Source organism: Odocoileus virginianus, chromosome 1 (assembly GCF_023699985.2).
Source record: "Odocoileus virginianus isolate 20LAN1187 ecotype Illinois chromosome 1, Ovbor_1.2, whole genome shotgun sequence".
Classification (NCBI taxonomy): Eukaryota; Metazoa; Chordata; class Mammalia; order Artiodactyla; family Cervidae; genus Odocoileus; species Odocoileus virginianus.
The window spans coordinates 55,817,593-55,841,390 of record NC_069674.1 but is presented as its reverse complement, the minus strand read 5'-3'; the positions used below and the strand labels follow the sequence as shown (position 1 = coordinate 55,841,390).

The 23,798-nt window shown below is 40.6% G+C and overlaps 1 protein-coding gene and 1 pseudogene across 6 annotated transcripts in view; both read left to right on the top strand.

Annotated features, from left to right (window-relative positions):
• The window catches only part of ELMO1 (engulfment and cell motility 1), a 573,189-nt gene that overhangs the window by 408,071 nt on the left and 141,320 nt on the right, over positions 1 to 23,798 (top strand). The gene's annotated exons all lie outside the window — the stretch shown is intronic.
• On the top strand, positions 11,657 to 17,493 carry LOC139035370 (splicing factor 3A subunit 3 pseudogene; annotated as a pseudogene).

Below are 23,798 nucleotides of genomic sequence, written 5' to 3'. Positions count from 1 at the left end.
AAATTGACCCCAGACACTCCCCTCTGTGGAAAACACTAGTGTATAGACTGTGTGCTAGAGCTGCAAGTGTCTGAGCAACTGTGCCCAAGGACAGGCATGATTTGGGATGGGAAGTGGAAAAGAAGAAGCCCATTAATTCCCTTATGATTATAACTGCAGCCTCCTAAGTGTTCTCTACTTGATTGTGAGGGACTTTGCAAATCAGGTGCAAATTATCCTTGGGAGAGAGGGAAGAAGGAGCATGAAGACCTTTGCTCAATCAAACCGAACAAGTGGAGAGTTAAATCAGTAGTCTCTGAGAGCTCTAGAGGGCTGTAGCCACTTTGCCTCTGGGTCAATTCAGCTCTTCCTGTGATGCACTCTTTCTGAAAGTCACCCAGTCCTCAGCTCTTGGGTCCCGGAGACACCTATTCCTCAGGAAAAAATGTCACTGGCTCCCATGTGTTCTGGTACCAGATATCCAGCTGCTTTCTGAGGGGGGTTCATCTAACCCTCTTCCCCAGAATTTTAGATATCTGCATTTTTGTAAAAGCTAAAATCTAATATCATTGCTGTTGATCTATGCACAAATGAGGTATATAGAAAATATTAGCAAATTCCAGCAAAGGAATGGTTCAAGGAAATGAGTACTTAAACACTTAATTTCTGTAGAACTTATAAATTTAGGACATGAAGTCAAGAATAAATCAGTAACAAAGGAAATCAGAGGCCTCAGTCTGGAGTTGCTGAGGAGGGCTGGAGGGAGGAGGTGAGCCTGGCTCTCAGATCCATTTTGTTCATTGCAGCTGTGTGCTCGGGTGGGTAAAGATGATTTTCTCCTTGCATAGCGTGAGGTCCTGGTAGGTGACAGTAAGGGCCCCAAAGGGTCATGTTAAAATCTGTTTAATTAGCTTATATGGTTGCAGAAACATTCTTCAGCAAAATCTAAGAACCAGGTTCAAATACAGTTTCCTATTATAGCCTTACTGTCATCTTTTTTGCACTGGACAGTCATAAACTATGGAGAAGAAAATGGCCACCCACTCCAGTATTCTTGCCTGGGAAATCCATGGACAGAGGAGCCTGGCAGGCTACAGCCCATGGACTTGCAAAAGAATCAGACATGACTAAGTGAATAAGCAACAAATCATAAACTAATTCTGACATTACACATCTGCTGCCAAGTAGGGGTGGTTATTTATGGTTGTGGGTAGGCAACTGGAGGCCTGAGAGGCAGAGAGTCCCACTCCACATGCCAGTGGTCAAGAATGGATATCAGTGGAGGATCAGGGATGGGTGTGACAAGGCATTTAAATTTTCTACATCAAATGTTTGCTGTGTTTGCTTTTTTCTTTTAAATACTGTGCATGCCTTACTTTTGTAACCAGAAAAGTGTATCAGTTATATACTTTTAATCACATGTATATTAGTTTTTTAATACTTTTGTAACATATTGCTATAATCGTAGTGGCATAAACAATACAAATTTTTTATCTTACAGCTCCATAGTTGAGAAGACAAAAACAGTTCTCCCAGGGCTAAAATAAGATGTCAGCAGAACCATGTTTCTTTTGGGAGGTTCTTGGGGAGAATTCATTTCCTTGCCTTTTCCAGGCTGTGGAAACCACCTGCATTCCTTGGCTCATGGCCCTCTTTGTCCGTCTTTGAAACCAACGATCGCAAGTTCAGTCCTTTCTACCACATTTCTCTTCACTCTGATCCCTCTTACACCTCCATCTTTCACTTGTAACAACCCCTGTGATTACACTGGACCACCTGGGTAATCCAGAGTAATCATTCCTATTTTAAGGTCAGCTGACTAGCAACCTCAGTTTCATCTGCAATCTAAATTCCCATTTGCTGTAAAAGGAAATACATTCACAGAGTGTGGGGATTAGATTATGAACATCAACACAAGGCCATTATTCTGCTTACCATAATGTGTACTTAAGTTGTAAATGTAATAGATTTGTATCTGTGGGTATCAATTTAAATCAATGAAACATGGATAGATGAGCTTTTCTGGTGTTCTTTTTGCTAGTAGACTAGCATAATACCAGTTGCAGAGTTCTGCTAGTGGTTGCTCAAATGCAGGTATAATTATGTCCTTTTTCTTTTATTTCTCTTTTTTGTTGCTGGCCTTAACAACAAAAAAAAGGACGGGGGGCAGGGGGAAGTGTTGGAGAAGGACCCTGAGTGAGAGCCTCTACTTAAATGTGAAGAATGTCTTTTCTGATTTTTTTCCTGCTGCCTATCAGCCACTGTTCGCTTTACCAGATAATAAATTGGAAAAGAGAAATGCTGAAATTGTAATCAGTTCACTTTTCTTCTTGTTATTAACTTGGTAGCAGAAGAGACTGAGTTTAGGAACAAATGTGGGTTTGGTGTTACTGGTAGATTTAATGTTTTTCTTGTTTCCTAAGATTATACAAATGGAAATTCAGAAGTATTTTAAGAGTCTAACGGAAGACACAGTTTCTTTGAACTTTCTTGGACATCTTCTCAAGCTTTTGCCTGTTTGAATGAAAACATGGATAGTGGATTTAATCATTGACCTGAGATCCACGGTTCTCTAAGAAAGGCTTAACTATTTGCCTCCTTTGGCTTATTAGTGGAGAAGGAGTATTCCTCAATCTAAAATTTTGATTTTTCTTCCCAACAAACAATACAAGATTCCGGCAGACCCAGGAATCTCTTCTACAACCCACTTTGTTGAGGACACTCATTGGTAGATACCTAATGCTTGGAATTTAACACTGCTGCTGAAAGTGAGTGTTTGGAAAAGCAGCTGTCTCGCTGCTGCTCCAGACCTGGGAAGCAGCAGATGCAATGCTTTTTTTTTTTTTTTTTTTAATTTATTCAAGAGAAGTAGAATTAGAGAGTGATTACAATATTTATGCTTTGAAAAGTACTTTCAGTTTCTCAATATAGCGGTCTCTGCAGAGTAATCCATTGATTCAGGCCATTGAGTTTGTATTCTGTGTTTTTGCCTTTTATTACCAATATTTCAGAGCATGCATTATTCATTGTCATGGGCATTAGAGAAGAGCTAAAGCACAGCTGGATCCCCCAAAATGCAAGTGGCCCCATAGTCATTTCATTGAAGCCTTTACTTTTGAGTTGGGGGTTAGGAAGGAGGATGCAAGTGACTTGGATATTTCAGGTATGGGAATCTCATTTCAAGCTTTTGTGTCAGACTGCTCCACTTGAAAAATTTGAACAAGGATATATATACATCAAAGTCAGTATCTATGAATAGCAGCATTTCTCAGCCTGCCTGTACATTAGAATCACCTAGAGGGCTTTTGAAAGCTCTGTTATCCCGGTGTCCAACTGTACCACATGCAAATTTAAATTTTTTGGGGTGGAGCCAACACTATTAAAGATTTTCATTAAGGTAGATTTGATCACTGAAGGTGAATCATGTCCATAAAGTTACCATCAGTTGACACATGTAACACGTTTCACCAACTCATGATGCATGCTGATGAAGTAGTGTGTCTGTCAGTCTACAAGGCCCAGGTTCTAATCCTGACTCCATTACTCAGGGGCTCTATGCCTGAAAATTCAAAAAAAAAAGTGGATACCAGAATTCCATCACTTTCTCTTATAGTGGTGTGATCTTAAGGTGAAGTCATAAATGTAAAAAGACTTTGAGGAAGTAAAATATCATATGCAGTCATAAAGTGTTCTTTTTCTATGTAATAAGATAAATCCTGTCTATGAAATACAAGTAAATTGCTTTTTCACAAGAAGACAGTTTTTAGCCATTATGTTTACAAAAAGCGGGGTAGGGGGCAAGAAAGCAAAGTGAAGCTGTCTATGTAGCCCCAGTTAACTTCTGAACTGAATTAAACAACTCATCTAACTTTGATGGAAATAAGCTTGAAGCTGAAAATTTGGTGGTGTTTTTCTCCAAACATCTTTATTAGGTACCTTGGTTTTCCCGGTGACAAGCCATGAGTAGCAGCCTAAAATTCAACCGGTCCACCAGTTTTCATGTACTTAATGGCTGGTGAGAGTTAAGGCCTCTCCAGCAATTACCTTGTTGCCCAAACTTCTCCCCAGGGTGGCTGAGCCTACTAGATAACCATCAGAATATTTGTTCATAGCATTAGTGTTACTTCAGATGCCAAAATGGGCATTAAAAACCAAGATCAAATGACTTTGCCATGCCTTCAAATTACCAAAACTGAAGAAACTAAATTTTTGAAAAATGCAGTCACTCTAGAGTGAAAGCACTATTTTAAAATGCTACCCAACAGCGTCATAAGCAAAGCACACATGATAGAGTTTATGGTCTCTGGCTCACAGATGAGAAATCGTCCCTTCAAAGAGGAGAGGCTGTGCGTGGGGAGAACCCAGGCCCATCACACAAAGCTGCAGCTGCCTCTGGCTGAGCCACCAGCTTCTTCCAAGTCAGTGGGTGAAAATACAGTGGGAAGAATTGGAGAATAAGACACAGGACAGTGGGCACATCCTGAGAAGTCCCGTGGAAGGTTATCCATGGAAAATAACCACTATCTAGTCCCATAGTCACGTCTAATGGGTTATGATGTGGTATAGAAAAGGGATTGTTTGAAAGCTCAAAGGCAGTGACCACATGAATGAAAAGGGGAAATATGTTTTCTCCCCAGACCGCTTCCAGCTTACTGACTTTCTATGCATGCTTTTCAGGGGGCAATTAGCTATTCAGAAGTCCTCTTCCTAGGCCAGCTCAACTTCGTCATGGTGCAGACAGCGCTCTGTTGGTTAGCTGAGCTGGCCTAGGGAATGAAAGGTGGTCTGTAACTCTCACCATGAATAAACATGAATCTCCTCATTTGCATGAGGCAGGTGACTGTAAAATATCTTGGAGCAAGTTGTGAAAGGAGGCTTTGTGCATCTGTGCCCAGGGGAAGCTGGGGGGGACTCAGCGTTGTTTATCTTCATTAGAATTCCATCTAGTGCTGCTGTTATTGATCTGAACCCAGGCCTGGTGTGGTTAATAAAGTAGGTGTATGTTTTAATTGAAATATGAATATTTAAGTAGAGGAGAAGTCTTTTAAAAGGCCCTCATGTCATATGGGATTATCCATTTTTCAGCTGTCTAGGCCATTTACAAGTGTTTATTCAAAAGGCTTCTCATGTTTCACACAGGTCTTTAGGTTTGGCAGGAAGGAAATCAAATCTCCTCTAGAAGCAAATGTATTATATGAATAGATTTATTTTTTCCTTTGATGTTTCCCATTGCATAGGTAGCAAATGGTTCATGTATGTGTGTGTGTATGTGTGTGTGTATGTGTGTTCAAGGTGTCCACTTAAGGTGGTATTACCCTTTTTCATGTAATTTGCCACTTTTGTTGGACAGTAACCACGGCATGTCCTCATCAATATCAATTATGCTGTCTAGAGACAGTGAAAAGACCAAGAAAGATCAACTGTACTAATTTATTGTTTCCAAGAGGTATCTTCTTAAATAGATCTCAGCGTGTACACTTTCTAAGCAGAAATGTATTAATTATAAGCAACATAGTCCTGACCAAGACTGCTGCAACGTGAAGCAGTATTTCTCCAACTGTTTTGCATCACAACCCCATTAAGGAGCTTTCAAACATTATCTTTCAAACCTAATCACCCTCCTCCTGAAATTTCAATTATGCAGATATATTGTTATTTGTTTATATATGTATATCTGTACTTTCGATGTTAAAAGTAAGAATTTTTTCACCTCCAAGAACTAATTTTCACCTCCCCAGGGGGAGAGCAACAGAAGAGCCTGCAGGCAGTCCCAGCATGGCTTCTCACCTGAAATGTGACCTTGAGCATGTCCTTTAGCCACCAAGTCCCTTCTCATCTGTAAGCTGAGTAGCAGTAATAATAATAATAATAGCAATGATATTTCCTGAATCACAGAATTAGACCCTCAGTGGTGGGCTTTGTAAATTTCCCCATACATATGGGAGGTGCTGAGCTCAAGGAACAAACAATAATTTGCACTTGGATTGTGCAGTAAAATTGAGCAGCTTTGATTTCCCAGGCTGTGGTGGTGGTGGTTTAGTCACTCAGTCGTGTCTGGCTCTTGCAACCCCGTGGACTGTAGCCCACCAGTCTCCTCTGTCCGCGGGATTTCCCAGGCAAGAATGCTGGAGTGGGTTGCCGTTTCCTTCTCCATCGATTTAGCCGCAAAGGGGGATTTTGACCACAGTGGGGCACATTTCTTAGTGAGGAGGAAGTCCTCTTGTGCAGCTTGTGGTTATGAGGGATGCTGTCCCCAGCCTGCCCAGAGATGTGCCACAGGTGATGCAGGAGCTTAGCAGAATCTCAGAGACGGAAACACTGGCCATCCAAGAGCCCAGGTCCCCCACCGTCAGCTGGATAACCTAGTGCGAGGGCTTCAGCCCTGTCAGCTGCAGAGTCCTCATCTGTGAGGGGACAGCAGGAGCAATACCATGGCCACCTGGGCTCTGAGCCCTGGACCCTGTCAGGCACAAAATCTACTTGGCTCAGTCTGGCCTGGCGCAAGCCCCAGGTGACACAGGATTCTAAATTCCTCTGAAAAAGAAAAGGAAAACTCATGGCAAAGCTGACGACGAAATGTTTTCAGGCTTCTTCCTCTGATTTAAGTGACTAGCTTAATAGAATGTCCATCTCAGAATACCATCTTAGTGGTCCCAGCTGCACAGGGTCCGTGCAACTTTTATGAGAAAGCAGGGGTGACCGTAAAGTGGTTCATCTGCAGGGACCGTTCTGAGATTGTGTCACTAACAGCCTGAGTGTATGTCCTTCTGAAGGGGTTTTATACAAGGATCCTGAATCATCCAGAAAGAGTTAGATTTTGTTGACTCTTGTAATTTTCACAAGAAATGGTTAAACTGTTTACAATATGTTTAAAAGCTGACTGATAGGCTTAGTTGGTTGAAAACACAGCTAACATGTTTTGCTCTCTTGACATTTTCTGAAACCGGAACATTTAAAAAATACTTGCTGTGATTGAGTCTCGTGAATAATTTGGGGAAAAGCTTGACAATAGTAAATATACATCTTAAAGCTTCGTTTATGTGCTCAGGGCTTTTCTCATTTCCAAGGTCTTCATAGACTTGGTGCATCTTTCTCTGAATGCGTTGTTGTTGTTTAGTCACTAAGTTATGTCCAGCTCTTTTGCAACCCCATGTTCTGTAGCCCACCAGGCTCCTCTGACCATGGGATTTCCCAGGCAAGATTATTGGAGCGGGTTGCTGTTTCCTTCTCAAGGGGATCTTCCTGACCCAAGAATCGAACCTGTGTGTCCTGCACTGGCAGGTGGATTGTGTGCTAAATTAAGACCTGCCAATTGTGAGAAGCAAAGAATTGATAGGTTCTTCTACTGGACAGTGGTGAGGCATATCAGTTCCTTTAAAAATATATGTATATATTTTACTGAATTATAATTGGCATACATACAATATCACATTAGTTTCAGGGATGCAACATAGTGATTCAATTTCCTATATGTTCTGAAATGACCACGACAACAAGTCTAGGTACCATATGTCATCATACAGAATTAAAGCAATATTATTGACTATATTCTCTATGTGTTACATTATACTGCCATGTATATGTCTCTTGGTTCAACTGCAGACCTTTCCTAAACATGAAAATAATGACAACTCTTTAAGTTAACTGTCTCTATAACTCTATTCAATGACTTTGGAAACTTCTTTTCCCTTTTATTAACTACACTTTGGGGCACTGTATGAGTTGTTAACTGGTTCCTATGACCTGAATTCCATATTCCATGGTGGATCATGTGAGGGGTTTGATAATGGCACAGAAACCATTTTATTAATGTATATCCAATTAAAAGGAAATTACCTACATTTTAAGCTAGGCAGAATGAGATTTTGGCATTCTAAAGTAAAGGGCAGATAGGAAACAGGGATGGATAGCTAAGAAGGGTACCGTTTGATGGGAATCTCTTAAAAAATGCCAAGTCCTTTTTGATTTAAAAGAAAATATTTATCTTGTATTTGCAAAGTAAATTATGTTAAAAGGGAGTTGAGAACACACTCCTCAGAGACCTGTGTATCATAAGGTGGAACAGAAGTACATAAGGCACTCCTTCTTGCCACCTGAGGGGACTAGATGTTGGATAGTGGCAGGGGATAGAGGGCAAAGAGGGGGCCCTAGATAAAATGAGATTAGGAGTCAGAATGAGACAGTAGTGTCAGAAGCAAGTTGCGAAGACTCCAAATACAAGAGGTAGGAGAAGTTAGAAGATCCCAAGTGAGATTTCCACATGCCCACTGTGAAAATATTAAATCTTGGAGATCAGGAGTAAAAATATATATTTAATTATTTAAATATACATAGCTTAACTGCTCATTTACACTACTCGTATGCCTGTGTAGGTTTTTCAAAGTCATGCTTTTACATCTGAGCAGCCATGAATGATAAGTCAAGACTCTCCACCTTCATTTTCCTAAATAGGAGCTAAAGTAGTTACCTGCATGGCATGACATCAGAGGCTGGCCTGCCCACTCCATCTCCAAGCGTAGACATAAGCTACTGGGTCTAACAGGTAAAAAACAGAAGCTAAGATTGAGAGGCAAAAAAGAAGGTACCCAGTAAGGCTCAATTTTATCACAGTCTCTCTAGCTATTTGTTATAGACAGAAAAATCAATGTGGAAATTTGAATGACAGATGAGAATTCCAAACTGCTAGTTTCTTCTTTTCCTCTCCTTCCTCTCCTCTTTCTTTTGCTTTTTCTATGTATTTTCCATGAAGTTCTGGTAAAATTAAAAATGATAGTGGGTGCTCAGTGAAGTACATGGGAGGAAGTTGTTTAGGCAGGTAGTCAATTCGGATATCATTCCTACACCCAATCAATGCTGTCCCTAAGGAAAGTTCTCAAGCCACTGTCCCTTTTGGCAACCACTCATTCAGATCCTCTTCAAGCGCTCCCCTTGCTCTGTCCTTGTGAATACCCATATCTAACACCTAACACAAGGAACTGCAATTGTCTGACTGCCGGGTTTCTAGTGAGCAGAGCCTTGCTTTTTCTGTATTCTTGGTACCTACGCAGCATCTGGGATACAGAAGGTATTCAATGTTACTCTCCCACAACCATCATATACACAGCATGGCCACATCAGTGGTCCACTTTTGGTTAGTAGTGTTAATATCCAAACTACACTTTAAATGCTGCCCATCCTTTCAACAAATATTGTGTGTTGACAACACAGTGGGTGCTGTCCCAGGCACTTAGAATACAGAGATGAACTAGACTGATGGTTCCTGCCCTCGTGGGGCTGGCAGTCTGACGTGTTTCTATTTGGAAGTTTATGGACCAGTCCCTCTTTCTGAAACCACCAGTCAGTGACCAAAGTCCATACAACCACTGTTAGGTCCTCTGCTTCTCATCGTTGCCTTGGTTCTGGTATTCCTTCTTCTTTCCAAATCTCGTACAAGTGATTTGCTTGGGCCAATGAGATTTTCATGGATGTGAAGTGAGCAAAGGCCTGACTATGGCTTCTGTGGTTGGACTGGGCTCTTGCACTCTACCTTCATCATGAAATAAAGTCTGTAACCTGGGCAGCCACTAATCCTTCATTGTAGTTCCCAAAATGAGGCATATAGACTGCAGTTTCCTTACCTCTCCCACGAAATTACAGCTTGCTTAACACTGTCACCTCAGCTAACCTATAGACCTGTGAATAGAAGAACTTCTTAGCTGTTGGGATTATTTGTTACACAGCACTCTTAATAGCTGACTAAGAAACCAGCTTTTCTCCTAGTTTTAAAACCTTCCCACTTTCCAAATGTCCTCCAATGTAGATCTGACTGTATCATTCTTGATTTTAATCCATCCATAGCTGTCCATTGCCTGACTTATATAGTTTCTTAACCTTAGCAAGATGTTCACATTTCTCTTTTATTAGCCTAAAATACTTTTCCTGCTTCATCCCCATATCTTCACCTGTACCTATCCGAAGCTCTGCATATTCTGAACTGCCCACCATTCCTTGCATGTGCCATCATACTTTCCTAGCTGAGGTGTTTGCTCATCATCCTTTTCTCTGCCAGAAATGCCTTCCTCCATCTGCCTGTTGAAATTCTACTTCAGGATTTTGCACAAGCACCACCTCAGGAAGATGGTTACTGTATCTCCTTCATTCAGGTTGAAATTCTGCACCTCTGCTCCCACAACATGGAATTCAAAATTTCTTTTGGAAAATATCTTTGAGCTAAGAGTAGTAGTGCATTTACAAATCTGCCTTTCTAAATTAAATATGTCATTGGAAACAAGAACTATAGTTTTAAATCTTAATATCTTCCTGTTATTTTTAAAGTAGTCTCTGCTCATTTTTTGGATGGTTGAAGATTGAATGAATAAATGGCCAGAAATGTTTAATTTACTCATTATTTATAATGGCGTACCCAGCCAATAAACTGAATTAATTTATACCATTTTTGTGGGATGGTCACTGTTGTTCAATGACTAGAGACTATAGTTACTAAGAATTCTGCAGTTCTAAAGAATAAGGAATTTTCTTGTCTCAGATTCCAATAGATCTTAAAAAACCCTTCTAGATCCTTCTTTCTGAATCTCTTCTTCAGATGTCAGAACTTTGAGGGAGTTACAACTGATTTTGCCATTCATGTTTTAAGAAAAATGAAAATTATTTTTCCACATCTGTAACTTTAAATGAGATGAATAGAAAGCATCTATTGAAGAGTTACAAAATAAGCTAAACTTCTCTTTTCCAAGGAGAGTTGTTGGGCCCCCCACCCTACCCTGTTTTAAAACAAAAACCTCTGTTTTATTGTTTCACCTTAACTCATTTCTTGTATCCACTCTTGGATTTGCTAAACCCACATGCCCTGGCCATTTAAGGAGTATTCTATTTCTCCCTAGTCTTGTTTCTTCTCCAGGCCACAGGGGAAATTAATGCCAATAATGGCATTTATCCTTTCACAAGATGGCCACCAAGAGATATTCCAGTGTGGAAGACAGACATGCCTTTCGGCAGTTCAGCCCACTTAGATGACTGCTGTCTACCCAAGCACTCCCAAGAAACCTGTACCTGTCTAGCATGTCAGATAGTAAACGTGAGGACATAATGCAGTTTATAAAAATTATCTTTTGTATTTTACCTTTACCTCCCAAATTTTCCTTAAATGAGAAAAAAGTTGCATTCCCTAAGAGTTTCATAAGAGTAGGAAGATTTGGTTCTTGCCACAGTTATTGTGTGTTTAAAGTGCAGTCAAGTCCCTAGAACTCTTCTGGTCCTGATTTCCTTATTTCTCTCTCACATACCCGTTTGCATGGCTTGGCTGGAATCGAGGTGTATGGCATATGGCTTTTTGCCGCTTGAGCTGCCACAGAAGTAAATGTCATTGGCATATAATGCCAGATTTCCATTTTTTGAATCACGGAGCATGGGATTCTGTCCGAAAGCTCCCAGGCCACTGTGTGTTCTTGAAGCAGAAGCAGAAACGGATAAGAACCATGTCTTAGAGATGCTCTGCTTATTAAAATGTGTCTGTTGCGATAAGAAATATATATAAAATGGAGATGCCGTTGCCCTAAAATGTGTTAGAAAAAGATGCCTGGCTTGTTTTATCGGGCACTGGGAAACTCTGGATATTTGTTCCAATCCTCTACTAGGCAGATATCAGTAGAAACCTAGAGATGGTTTTGATTTTTTTTTCAGACAGATAAAATTCACTCATGCATGTATGAGAAAACATGAGACTGTAAATAAAAGATATCGATGGTTTTTTGATGCAGTTTACTAAATAAAATTTTGTATTCATTAAACTGTCATGTTATAGAACACTTCAGGACAGACTTGGCTGATAAAAGAGCCTAGAAGCTGCTGCGGACACGGCCTCCACCTTGACTTCCCACCCCCAGCCCTCACTGCACTCACCTCCCCACTCCCAATCCCCTGCCACTGCTGAGGAACCAAGAGGAGGGTTTGGAAATTCACAAAGAAAGAAGAAATGTAGTCAGTAAGTTCAGTTAAGTCAAGAGCATTAACCTTGAGCCTAAGGAGTAGGATTCAAACTCTAGCGCCATTATTTCCTTGCTGGGTGATCTCGGGTGGATCAATTAATTACCTTGCTTTGTTTCTCAGTCTCTCATCTGTGAAATAATATAGATATTTTACTTAATATAACAACTTGCTATAGTTGTTGTGGGAGTTAAGATGAGCCTGATCGTATGAAATGGCAGATATTTGACTGTTTCTGAATTACAAAATTGAACATTCTTTATGGTTTATCCTAATATATATAAAGCACTTGGGCCATTTCCATAAGGATTACACAATGCTCCAGACGAGGTGTGGGAGGCATGGATTCTAGTCCAGTTCTGCCTTTAGTACTTGATCCTGGATGGTTCTCCTACACCTGCACTTACCACCCCTCTCCTATCTAGACGGAGGTGGCCCCTGAGGCAGCTTCCTCCTTCTGGGCTTTGAATTCTCTCCCATGTCATCTGCACCAGTGTCGCTTCCAATCTTCACATCATCAGTATCATCCTCTTGCATGCTGTCTTCTCACCATGATAAAAATGTACTCACATCTCTTGCATTTTACAAAAACAAGTAACTCCTTCTTGATCCTCTGTCCACTTCAAGCCAGGTTTCCTCATGTAGTTCCATCTATGCACCATTTCTTTTTTCTTCTTCCCATTAATTCATTAATCCACTGCAACTTGTCTTCTGCCCTCACTAAAAATACATTCAGCAAAAGGAGAGAAGTAGGACTCTAAAATACACTAAATTATATTGTCAATACTTAAAACCTCTTTAGCCACAAAAGCCTCCAGTTTTGACAAAGTCAAGAATTACCTCTGATGGACATTTTAAAATCTCTCTTGTATTTGCCTTCTGTGGAGTACATGACCCTGTTAGTTGCTTTTTTCTTAAAAACTATCTTACTGTGGCTTTGGATATGAACATATGCACAAGGTATATATATGATACACTATATATATTAAATCAAGTAAAATAATTATCATTGTTCCAGTTACAAGTGATATTTTAGGCAAAAAAAAAAAAAATTTAAAAGGCAGCTAAAAATATAACATCTTGAGAAGAGAAATATGACTCTCTAAAATATACTAATACACATTTTGAATACTTGAAAACCTCTTTAGCCATAAAAGACAGGATTTCTTAGAGGCAAGTGGAGATTGAAAAGAATTGTTGAGTTCTAATTTAAGACTGGAAAGAAGTCACATTGTTAAGAATCTCTGCTCTGATGAAAAAAGACATCAAAAAATGTATAAAAATAAATCTTTTATCCCTTTCTCCTTTATACTTATTGACATTCTCTCTCCTCCTCCCTCTTCAGTTTCTTCTCTTCACCTAAAAATCTCTCCTTTCCTTCAAGATTCCTCTTTCAGGTTCTTTACAGGCTCTTTTTTTCCCCCTCTCTGCCAAATTTCCCAGGAGAGATCTCCATCGCTTTGCCCACCTCCTCCACTTGCTGAGGTTTGACATTCACCCAAGTCCACCTACTGAAGTTGCTTTATTTAGGTCAGCAGTCACCCCTGAGTGTCAAGTCTGATGGCCTGTTCCGTATGCTCGTCCTGTTCCATGACCCTAGAGCTTGCTAGATGATTCTGGGATCATCTCCATTCCTTGACTCACAAAGCACTGCAACAACCGCTCAACCCTTAAGGTTAGGCATTCTCCTAGGCCTTTTTCTTGTCCCAAAGTCTCTCATCTTCAATCATCCATCAACTCTAGGAGTGGCCCCTCATCTCTTAGTCTTGGAACCTTATAGTAGTCCCTGGCTTTCCTTACCTCTTCTCCTACCCAGTCCCCAGATCCTGTGGGTCCAGGAGTATATGAGAAAGGGTAATCTGGCTTTTACCACTTTTAACCTGCTTCCTGCCATCATTAACTCTTGTGGAGCCTGTGTTTGTCTTTTAACGTTCTCCCTGAATCTGAACTCGGCCCACCTATAAGTTTTCTTTCCCTAGCTGCCAGAAGTACCTTTTTAGAGCACAGTTCTTCTAATACCACATTCACACTCAAAAACGTTTGGTTTCCTCTTCTTGCAGCATGATGACAAAATATTTTATTGTAAGCCAGTTTTCCAAATGAAATGCCTATTGCACCCTGCAACTCACCCCCTACTAACCTGAAATTCATCATATTGATGGCTCCTCCAGTGTGCCTTGAATGTCCAGGTCTCTACCCATGTTCCCTCAACAAGGAAGACCTGTCACTCTTTCTATTGAAAATCTGCCCATCCTTCAAGACTCAGCCCGAGTTCTGCAGAGTCCTTCCAAGGAGGTAGAATTAATTTTTTTCTTTTAGGTGCACTTTCTTTTTCCCTTTCTTGTAGCACTTCACATGCTTGGCCATACATTGAGTTTGAAAACTTCTTTTAGCCAATTATCTTGCTTCAAGCAGGTCCCTAGCCACCTTTTGTCCCACCTCATACCTGCCTACGGCAATACAGTAGAACCCTAAAAGATCCATGAAAACCATGGTCTTAGTTTATAGTTAGTCACATGTACTTTCTCCTTGACTCTACTCCAGAGAATAAGGAAAAATTGTGTATTGCCTTTCTATCCCAAGGTGCCTACCGAAAAATTATACACGTACTCAACAAATATTGAAATGAACTTGAAACTGTTAGTCACTCAGTCGTGTCTGACTCTTTGCAACCCCATGGACTGTGGCCCACCAGGTTCCTCTGTCCGTGGAATTCTCCAGGCAAGAATACTGGAGTGGGTAGCCTATTCCTTCTCCAGGGGTTCTTCCTGACCCAGGGATTGAACCCAAGTCTCCCGCATTGCAGGCAGATTCTTTACCATCTGAGCCACCAGGGAATTAAATGGATTGAATTTTTTTATCCAGCCACAAATGGGAAAAAAGAAACTGATAATGTTTCTCTCTTTTAAAAAGCTAGAAAGCGCACCCTAGAACAAACTTGGCCAATTATGACATAAAGTCAATCTTAAGTGAAGGGTATTATTGTGTAGCTAAGATGAGCAGAAGGAAGATACTACAGAGTGATGAGTCCTCTTTGGACCAGGAAGAAAATTAAGGCACTTCTGGGAGAGAAAGAAAAGAAATTATGTGTGTGTGTGTGTGCGCGCACCTTAGAAACACCTTTGCATTTGGTTTTGATGGTATTTAGGGCCTGACAAAAGCCAGTTGATTGTTTTGTGCTGGTGTGTGCTCCTCTTCAGAGACCAGGGCATGAGATGCTACAAACACAGGCCGTGGCAGAGCCTGGGAGACCTAGCCCCTGGTTGTTTGTGAGGCTGATTACCTCCTTTCCTCTCCTCCCTTGTTTATATCAGTTGGAAAACCTGGAGCTCCCTCTGTAAAAAGGAAAGAAAGAATTGGCATCCACAATGACATTAGAGGGCTGCTTGCTGCCGTTTTGCTGGCATAAATCTTGACATTTCAGCAGAATTTTAAGAAACAAGTTGGGACAAATTTCCTATTGGGAAATCCACCAATAATTGATAAACTAATTTATAAAGCCATGCATTACAATACAGGTGTTTAGAATCATGGACATTCCAGGGAAAAATGAAAACATATAGATGTTCATTTCATTGTTATTTACAGCAGCAAGAAAATGGAAATTAACTCAATAATTCAGCAATGAGAACATGATAATTTATGGCCACATTTATTTATGCATCAAATTTTTTTAGTCAGTTAAAAATGATATGTGTGGAAACATTTTAAAATATTATGTTGAGGGGTTGTTTCCGGTCGTGTCGGTGGTCTGGCTTGGGTTGCGGCGGCAGCAACGGCAGCGGTGGGGGAGGAGGAGGAGGGAGGATGGAAACGATTCTGGAACAGCAGTGGCGCTATCATGAGGAGAAGGAACAGCTTATGGATGTTATGGCCAAAGAGATGCTCACTAAGAAGTCCACGCTCCGGGACCAGATCAATTCTGACCACCGCACATGGGCCATGCAAGATAGGTGTATGGAAGTCAGTGGGAATCTGAGGGATTTGTATGACAACAAGGATGGGTTACGAAAAGAGGAGCTCAGTGCCATTTCAGGACCCAATGAGTTTGCTGAATTCTGTAATAGACTCAAACAAATAAAGGAATTCCACCGGAAGCACCCAAATGATATTTGTGTTCCAATGTCAGTGGAATTTGAGGAGCTCCTAAAGGCACGAGAGAATCCAAGTGAAGAAGCACAAAACTTGGTGGAGTTCACAGATGAAGAGGGACATGGTCGTTACCTGGATCTTCATGACTGTTATCTCAAATACATTAACCTGAAGGCCTCTGAGAAGCTGAATTATATGACTTACCTGTCCATCTTTGACCAGTTGTTTGACATTCCTAAAGCAAGGAAGAATGCCGAGTACACGAGATATCTGGAGATGCTGCTTGAATACCTTCAGGATTACACAGATAGAGTGCAGCCTCTCCAAGATCAGAATGAACTTTTTTGGGAAAATTCTGAACGAGTTTGAGAAGAAGTGGGAGAATGGTACTTTTCCTGGATGGCCGAAAGAGACAAGCAGTGCCCTGACCCATGCTGGAGCCCATCTTTAACTCTCTGCAGTCTCCTCCTGGGAGGAGCTGGCCTCCCTGGGTCTGGACAGATTGAAATCTGCCCTCCTGGCTTTGTGGCAGGACCCTAGAAGAGTGAGCCCAGAGGCTATTCAGCACCGAAGGAAAGTCCCTGGAGTCACTCGACACCTCCCTGTTTGCCAGAAATCCCAAGACAAAGGGCACCAAGCGAGACCCTGAGAGGAACAAAGACATTGCTTTCCTTGAAGCCCAGATCTACGAATATGTAGAGATTCTTGGGGAGCAGTGACATCTCACCCATGAAAACGTACAATGCAAGCAGGCAAGAACTGGAGAAGAGCTAGAAGAGGAAGAGGAAGAGCAGGTCAGTGAGAGTAAAGTGAAGATGAAGAGAAAGGGATCATTTACAACCCCAAAAACCTGCCCCTCGGCTGGGACGGCAAACCCATTCCTTACTGGCTGTATAAGCTTCATGGCCTAAATATCAACTATAACTGTGAGATTTGTGGAAACTATACCTACCGAGGTCCTAAGGCCTTCCAGCGGCACTTTGCTGAATGGCGTCATGCTCACGGCATGAGATGTTTGGGCATCCCAAATACTGCCCACTTTGCTAATGTGACACAGATTGAAGATGCTGTCTCCTTGTGGGCCTAGCTGAAACTGCAGAAGGCGTCAGAACGATGGCAGCCTGGCACTGAGGAAGAGTATGAAGACTCCAGTGGGAATGTTGTGAATAAGAAGACATACGAGGATCTGAAAAGACAAGGACTGCTCTGGTGTTTGGGGATGTGTCTCAGCTGTGGGCCTTGCCCAGGCTTCCCTAAGATCTGCTTTTTCTATTTCTCCCAATCAAATGCTCCTAAAGACTCTTTGCTACCTAGTCTTAACGGACTAGCATGCATCTTGTAGAAACAAGGCATGCTGGCAGATTGCAGGGTTGAGATGTGTTTTATCTTTGTTTTATATTAAAGAACATTCTGTTGGAAAATTAAAAAAATAAAATAAAATATTATGTTAAATGTAGTGGGGGAGCAGGATGCAACACTATATCTTAACCAAGTAAAAATGTAAACTAAGAAGTTTTCAACATGAAATTTAAATGATTTTAACAATGGTTTCTTCTTCATGGTGTGATTAATAGTAATTTTTTCTCTTTTACTAAGTTTATAATGTTAAGCATATTCTTTACTGAGCATGAATGTTCTTAAAGTCATATTTTTAAAAACAACTTTAAAGTATGAGAATACAATACTGTCATCAAGCTCCAGTTGTGATCTGCCAAGTGGTGCTGGTCTAGGGGGAATTCTGTGACCACAACAGCCCACATTATCAATTCAGGCTAAATTTGTTTATTCTTCCTTAAAATAAAGCATAGATTTGAGCCATCTGTGCTGACTGAGCCTGTGCCCTGCATCTTCAGCCTGAAGTTGATTGGTACTAAGATCAAAACCCTCTGAGGTTCCATTCGAGGAAGACCCATTAACTGCAAAAAAAGTTATAAGCAGATGTGATATTCTTGAAAAAGTGAGCGAGATCACAGAGAGAGGGTCCCAGTACCTGGGCTGCTTGTAAAATGGGTTCCTGGAGGGGAGGTATCTGACTTCTTTTCCATCTCTCTAAGGCCCCTCGGGATGCAGGAGTAGGAGGAGAAAGGAAAGGGAGAAAACATGAGATGAGTCACTGAGATGTTTTCAAAGATATCCTCATCTCATAACTTTATCCTTGAGGTTGGGTAGAATAACAGAGAAGTACTCAGAAGGATTTTATCACTTCCCTAAGTGTAAAGGTTTGCAAAAAGATTTTATATTTTTGGCTAAGGTATCAGAGACATGTAGAGACAGTGTTCCTAGTGTTGTGTGAATAAATCAGACTCTAAGGAGTTCACAGCATTGGTCATAGCCCTGGAAAGAGATAATTACAAAATAGTATGACATATGCAATAGCAAAAACCTATATACATTGTATGGAAGTAATTCAAAGGAGGAATTATATAGGAGAGGAACTCTATTGGGAGGGTTTTAATGTATGAATAGACATCAGGTAAGCAGAACAGAATTGGCAGGGAAAAGACATGAAATAGAATGAATACATGAAGGGAAAACGTAATGAATGGAGCTCTGTTGTTTTTAAGATATTAAAGCTGTATTCTTCAGTACCCAAGACTTGAAAAAAAAAAAAAAAACCTTAAAGAAACGTGTGAAAGCACATTATAATACTTCCTAAATATTAGTTGAATGAATGGAGGCCCTATTCCTTAATTACAAACAGGAGTTTTTTGGTGAAAGATATTTTTTTAGCATGTGAACAGAAAAACTAAGATGTCTGACACACAGTAGATTCCCCCCAAATGTAAACAAGAGCACTTATTCATAGCTGAACATATGTCATTATTTGAAATATCGGCTTCACAATTCTTTTGCTTGTCACTGCATTAAGAGTATTACAGGCAATGCATTTTGGAAATCATGTTTCATATTTGCTGTCGAATGACTTGGAAGGAGAGCATTTTTGCATTTAAATGGATTGGTTATTGCCCTTTGGGGCCAATTTTTATTTATATTATCAAATTAACTCCTTCCTGCAATTACTGACTTAAAAAAATGAAGGCAAGTACTGAGCAATAAAACAAAATTATACTTAGGACTGAATTTAATTGCTGCACAAATTAGGTTGCAAAGCTCATTCTTCCTGAGAGTTGGGAATAACCTGTTAATATCATTTGCCTAGGGGTCATGGTTCACATTTCATAGCTTTCTTTAATTGGAAGTAGAATAGAGAACAGTTTGCAAGCAATCTGGCTCTTACAAGCTGATGATATTGAAGGGCTGAGTTTCAGAACGAGTCTGTCCTTATAGTGGTGATGCCAGCTTGCCATGAGTGGTCACAACACTCGGAGTTGGTTTTCCTAGAGAGTTGCTGGGTTGTTTTGATATTGAAATGGTGGGTGCATGGTTGAAATGTGTATGGCTTCTGACACAGTCTTTATTAAGGGACAAAGGCAAAATAATTGAGTTTAAATAGGGCTCAGAGCAGAATTTCATATGTTGAATCCCTTTGGTCCTGTGGGTGTCCTCCCCTTGGTTTCTTATGTGGTTCTGTAAGGCCTCTTGGACCTTATTTCAAGCCCTTAAACTCCTTTTGCTTTGCAGCATCCCCTTCTACATCTTAGAACCTGACACCCCAGAAACTGATAAGTCTATATGCCTTCCTCTTCCTCCCTCCTTGCCTAAATAAACCACGTCTACTTATCTTTTTAATCTTCTTGGTTTCCCTCTTGCTCAGCAAACCCTCCTACTTTCCACTTCATCCCAGGTTTACCATGTTATGTTGCAGTGTAATCCCTGTTATAATCCCCGTTATAGAGACCAGGACACATAGTTTATCTGTGAATCTGTGAGCAGAAAGAGCAGAGAGAATGAGGGCATCCAATGTTAACCATTTGATAAAACAGTAGATTTAATATCTGCTGACTGAAATGAAATTGGTCCTTTTACTGAATATCAGAAGCTAATTTTATTCTCAAAAGATAGAATTATTTGCTTGTGAAATTCTATGTTTTCTCAGAATTGGGAGAGGTTTACTTGTGCATTAGATCTGAAAATCAAGAAGAATGTGATGACAGCCCAGAAGCATCCTTTTTCCAAATGGTGAAGAAGCTGTTTCCCATTTTGTATCATCTAGAGCATATCCTACCATTGGCCCAGCAGCTTTCTGCCACCATATTGGCAGTGGACACGCTTGGCAAGGCTGAGCTGAGGATTTTGGCATTTTCATTTTCCCTTTTGGCATGATTTTTCATCAGCCTGCAATTCTGGAATGCACTTTCATAGTATATTTGAAAAATTTGAGCTGGCAAGTCCATACACTTTCAGAATTCACCACTATTCCTTTAAAGACAGACAAAATTATAAGAGCTGCATGATGTTAGGCCTTGCTCTTCTGCCCCCTTTACAGGCTCAGCTGGTAAAGAATCCGCCTGCAGTGTAGGAGACCCCAGCTCAATTCTTGGGTTGGGAAGATCCCCTGGAGAAGGGATAGGCTACCCACTCCAGGATTCTTGGGTTTCCCTGGTGGCTCAGCTGGTAAAGAATGCACCTGCAATGCAGGAGAGCTGGGTTTGATCTCTGGGTTGGGAAGATCCCCTGGAGAAGAGAAAGGCTACCCACTTCAGTATTCTGGTCTGGCAAATTCCATGGACTGTATAGCTCATGGGGTTGCAAAGAGTGGACACAACTGAGCAACTTTCACTTTCAAACTTAAAAAAAAATAAAAACCTTCTGCTCCCCATGTTCTTCTCAGATCAGATGATTTCATTTGGATAAGTTCTTCACACCCGAGGACTTCTAGACCTTGACTCTCCAACCTTATGAATGCAAATCATGGCCACCACCTGCCAGGGGTCAATTGCTCTGAAAGAGGGAAGAAATGCATGGATCAGAGACCTGTTTATGGATGGGTTTGCATTTTGTGGATCTACTTTTCTTTCAATGTTTGTAGATTTTGCTTATATTTTAAGCATTTCTAAGGGAAACACAAAAATAGCAAGGTTCAGAGACATAAACTTCACATTAATGCCTCATAAACGTGTCTTAGGCTGCTTGTGGGGCAGTTGAATCTGCTCTACACGCCTTGCTTATGGGAGTCTATCTTCTTGATCTCAGTGTAACCATATCATGAATTAAGGTGGTCATTACCATCATATTCATTGCCAGCAATGAAACACGCATCCTAACAAAACTGATGTCCGGCTTGTGGAAGTGATCTGTTTAGGACCAGGAGTTGGCAAATAGGATTTGCTATTAGTGTTACTTCTTTATAACTCAGTAAATGGAATATTCCTCAGCTCTCTTTTAAATGCCCAATATAAATGGTGTTCATTTTAGCTAAAACCTGTAGGTAGACTGAGGAAAATGTAGATAGCAAATTTAGAAATCACTCCACCATAAGCTCTATATTTTATGATCCCAAAATATATTGTCACCTAACAGAATCCTTTTTGATTTATGTATTTACTTTTAAAGTATTGCAAAGTTATACGACTTACATCAAATCTGGTAATAATACATTTGATAAATCATGTTTATGGAAAGGAATAGAATTTAATTAGTTTGAATCTTCCCCTAGAAAACACAGGATAAATGGCACCAGCAGTGCCTACCTGGAATGAAACAGAGTACAGGCTGTAATGTGGGGGTAAAATGGAAAGATATCTTTCTCTGAGTTTATTCAGATGCCCAGGTGGAGTTATTTCTCCCAGAATTTTCCAGGCATTTGATGCTGTGATTTCCTTCTTCTGTCTGTGGGCAGCACATAATAAATATGAATGTGTTCATAGCTGATGGTATGCTACCAATAATACATTTTGAGCCTCTAGAGTACAAGTCCATTAAATGTATGCTCTGTACCAGTTTTGGAGACTTGACAAGCAGAAGTTCAAATATCAAGGCAGTAAAATGTAGGTTTCCCTTTTTTTGAGGTTCATTAGCACCAGTCTCTTTTTAAATTGAAGTATAGTTGATTTACAATGTTGTGTTAATTTCTGTTGTACTGCAAAATGATTCAGTTATACATATTCTTTTTCATATTCTTTTCAATTATGGTTTATCACAGGATATTGAAAATAGTTCCTTGTACTATTCAGGACATTGTTGTTTATCCATTCTCTGTATAATAGTTTACATACATCAGTAGCTCTTTAAGCTTGTATATACTCTTTTCATTACAAAGCCTAGAAAGGGAAGAATACCCAATAATGGCCAAGTTGACTAATCCAGTCTGGAATCTCAGTAACAAAAGTACTAGACAACATTCCATGGGAAAAATCTTGGGAAGATTTTCTGAAGATTCTGTAGCTACTCTGTGTAAAGTGACCCCTCTGGAAATGTAGATAAAGCTGCTTATTTTTCAGAAGTAGCTAGGTGAACCAAAGTGCCTGTTTGCTAGCTTTTACATAGAGGAGGGGGTAGATTAGACTGAAGGCCAAAAAGTGTTCTCTGTTGTCTTTGCAAATTTTGTCTTAAAAATGAATTTTCTAGAAAAAAATTACCCAAAGGAAATTTGTGACATTTCTTAGCATTTTACCATCGGAGCCACCAGGTGGCTCAGGTGGTAAAAGAATCCGCCTGCGATGCGGGAGACCCGGGTTTGATCCCTGGGTCAAGAAGATCCCCTGGAGAAGGAGATGACAACCCACTCCAGTACTCTTGCCTGGAGAATTCCATGGACAGAGGAGCCTGGCAGGCTACAGTCCATGGGGTCACAAAGAGTCAGACATGACTGAGCTACTAAAATACTGTCATAGCATTCGGGTAATATCTGCTCTGCCTGTCTTCTTGCTGGCAGATCTGACAGCATCTCTAACTACCTGGTGAATCTGGTCTGCAGGAGCTTACATGCTCTTTCTTCAGATACCTGCTCACCAGCAGGTATTGCTGTTGTTCACTCAGTCGTGTCTGACTCTTTACGACCCCATGGACTGCAGCACACCAGGCTCCCCTGTCCTTCACCATCTCCCAGAGTTTGCTCAAACTCATGTCCATTGAGTCGGTGATGCCATCCAACCATCTCATTCTCTGTTAACCCCTTCTCCTCCTGCCTTCAATCTTTCCCAGCATCAGTGTCTTTTCCAATGAGTCAGTTTTTCACATCAGGTGGCCAAAGTATTGGAGCTTCAGCTTCAGCATCAGTCTTTCCAATGAATATTCAGGACTGATTCCTTTAGGATTAACTGGTTTGAACTTTTCACCGTCCAAGAGACTCAAAGAGAATGGCAAACCACTTCAGCATTCTTGCCTTGAGAACCCCATGAACAGTATGAAAAGGCAAAAAGATATGACACTGAAAGATGAACCCCTTCAACACCAACATAGCTACTAAACCCCAAACTGTGCTATGTATGGTACCTACTCTCAACTCAAAAATTGATAGTCAAAGGAATGTGATTTTGTTCTGATGTAAAAGGGTTCTTTGGGTTGGCTTGGAGTAGTGAGATCCACCCCCATTCTCAGAAACAAACAACAAAACACATGCCATTCTCCATTTTATACATTAAAGATTAATTTAGGATTAGTCTTTTTTTCTCCTTATTTTAACCCCTCTTGCAGTGATTCTAAAACTGTGGTGTATATAAGAATCCCCTGGAGAGCTTGGAAAAACATTCCTAGATTCTACTCCTAAGATTGTAGGTTAGGAGGGATATAGTGGAATCCTAGGAATCTGCATTTGACCGAGAGCTCCAGGTGATTCTGATCCAGGTGGTCCCTGTAGATCTCTCTCTTAAAGAAACCAGAGCTGGAATCTTTGGGTTCACATC